Source organism: Lissotriton helveticus, chromosome 5_1 (genome assembly GCF_964261635.1).
Source record: "Lissotriton helveticus chromosome 5_1, aLisHel1.1, whole genome shotgun sequence".
NCBI classification, from domain to species: Eukaryota; Metazoa; Chordata; class Amphibia; order Caudata; family Salamandridae; genus Lissotriton; species Lissotriton helveticus.
Window position 1 is genome coordinate 1816397974 of NC_136065.1, and position 2606 is coordinate 1816400579.

General features: G+C 43.4%; 1 long non-coding RNA gene across 2 annotated transcripts; it reads left to right on the top strand.

Annotated features, from left to right (window-relative positions):
- Positions 1 to 1170: 1170 nt before the first annotated feature.
- On the top strand, positions 1171 to 2391 carry LOC144753831 (uncharacterized). Of its 2 annotated transcripts, XR_013594556.1 has the most exons (5): positions 1171 to 1482; positions 1577 to 1652; positions 1738 to 1795; positions 1882 to 1947; positions 2039 to 2391. It is a non-coding gene; the product is annotated as an uncharacterized LOC144753831 (long non-coding RNA). The 2 variants fall into 2 exon arrangements; XR_013594555.1 differs by having other exon boundaries at positions 1738 to 1947.
- The last annotated feature ends 215 nt before the right edge of the window (positions 2392 to 2606 follow it).

Genomic DNA, 2606 nt, shown 5'->3' on the forward strand with positions numbered 1-2606 from the left:
AGTTTCCTTGGATATTTATTAGACAACATACTACAGGGACTGCGAAGGGAGGTTCAGCTGGAGGGTTTGTCAGGCTCCCTCCCGCTTCGGCAAGTGGACGGCATCGACAAGGACGGCAACACGGCGCTGCAGCTGGCGGCTTCCGGGGGCTGGGAGCCCCTGGTGCGCTTCCTCCTGTGCAAGGGGGTGGCCGTGGAGAGCAGGAACTACTGCGGCTGCAGCCCGCTAATGCAGTCGGCCAGGTACTAACTATCCCTGGGGGTGGTGAGGGCCACAGACCCACTCGTCATCTGGGAAACCGTCCTGGGATGCGCTTTACTTTCTTTCCCCTTGAGTTGTCTCTCCGTGGCCCAGACTCCTCTCTTGCATTCATTGGACTTGAGCGTGAAGGGAGGTGTCCGACTTTATTGTGATTCGCTCGCTTAGAGTTTGTACAAATATCCGAGACAGCAAAACTACAAATATAAGGGTGCAAAGAAAGTTCAGGAGTGGAGGGGTTGGTTACTTGTAGCTAATGCTGGACAGCTTGAAATCTCAGAGACAGAGACTGCATATGTTCCTGAATTTCGAAGATAGTAGCAGGTTGTCATCGACTACCTACGTGTCTTTTGCCCTGAACTTTCCACATATGCAGTATAATTCATGTTAAACTAGGTGGTTAAGCGGGCGCGTTATAAGTGCCCCCCAGCTGTGTAAAAGAGTCTCGCTGAGGCATCCAAATTATAGCAGATCATATCATGTATTTGCACAATCGCACTCATTAATGCTGACTTCCACATGTTTCAGAAAGGTGCTTAAAGATTTGAAACCATTTTCGAAAGGGCTGTGGGATGGATTTATTTCATGTATCATGAATAAAGGTAGCCTGTCAACTCCAGCTCCTCGTATGCAGGAAAGCGACTTTACTTTTAGAAGCCTGCATCTTTGCTGTTTTATTTCTAAGCTGTGGAAACAAAGGAGTTAGGTCCTTGGCGGGACTGAGGGAGGGGCCAGACCATATAAACTTCCCTCCCCTCCCTCTACTGGGTCTGGCCGTACAAATACGAATTCATTCGATCTTTTTCCTTATTAATTGGCGACAATTTTAAGTATGTGCGCACCACAGTCAGTGAGACAAAGTCCCTCTGATGTAGCGTCATTGGTCTCTCTGCCTGAAGTAAGTACCAATCATCCTTTTCCGGGGATTAACGATACGGGACTTCATATCCCACAATGCCCACAGACAATGAACCTGTGACCCTTGTTAAATAACCAAAATGGCCACCCCGCTCTGCCAGACTCCTGAGCAAGAAACGGATGGTGAAGGCAGCAAGTTAAATTCGAATGAGTACACATCAAGGTATGTACGCGCTGTCTCCCTTGTCACTCGTTGTAACAGCGACCGTACAGATAAGTCATCCCCCTTCACTGGCTCTCCAAGAGAATAGACGGACACCCTGTGGGCTACACGAAATGAATACCTGAATCCAGTCGGCATTTCAGGTACGTTTTAGCCTGATACATGAGACGGGCGCTCACACTGATAGATACGGCGTCCGCTTCACAGTTACTGATTAGTCTTCATCTTCTTGAACAGGTCACCCCACACAAAAGCGGCGTGCCACTAAAAGATCGAAATAATATTTATCTTGAATTCGGACAACAGACACAAGGTATGGGGCCAAGGGAATGACGACATTTAGCTCTGATTTATTACGTAAACAATCGCACAACGATTGCTTTCTTCTTTCTGACTAGGTTGTTCCTGTGATCACAATCTCCTCCCTTCACGAGGCACTAGACGGTGTGCAGCGAGGTAAATAGGACGTAGAGATATTCCCTATACTGCCTTTAGTATTTAAAGAAAAGCTTTTGATACAATCCATGCTCCATCCACTCTAGAATTAAAGCTTGAAGCATCATCCCCCAGGTGTAAAAATGAAAAGACGCCCTGCCTGAAAGACACAGGTATTTTCTCTAGAATTATATTAAATAAGGTGAGGTAGTTCATTGAGGCGTATAGGCTTTCAACAAAACTTTATTTTTGTGTCCCACACAGACAAATAACAAAGCCCTGATGAGGGTTCGAAAACTTGATATTCGAACCTGAAACGCGTCGGCACATCTACAAGAGCCAGTCATATCATTGAGTGATCAATTGAAAGACGTTGTATTTTGGTTTCGCTCTTGATTTCACATCGCTTTGTTTTTCTATATTATTAATTCATTTGTAAATAATGATGAAAATGCATTTTTTATGTGTATTGTCCTGTGTTACTGTGATATTGTTTTGATTTGGTGTTTTTCGCCAGAATTGTGAATATTGTGTAAATGTGTAATTGTGTATCTATTTCTGCCAAAAGATACAATTTCTTCAAAAAATAAGTTAAAAATAAGAATAATTGGTATAAATAAAAGTACCCTACCAAGTTTCATAAAGTTGTACTTGGTCTCTATCTGATAGATTCTTCATCAAGATACAAGGGTTGGGGCACTTTCTTTGTTCTTTATAGTTTTATTTCTAAGCAGCACACTTACTAATTCTGTTTCTTTTAAGGTTGCATCAAAAATCTGCAGTGATCAGGAAACATGTAAATCATATAATATTGAATACAATGGGATTTATT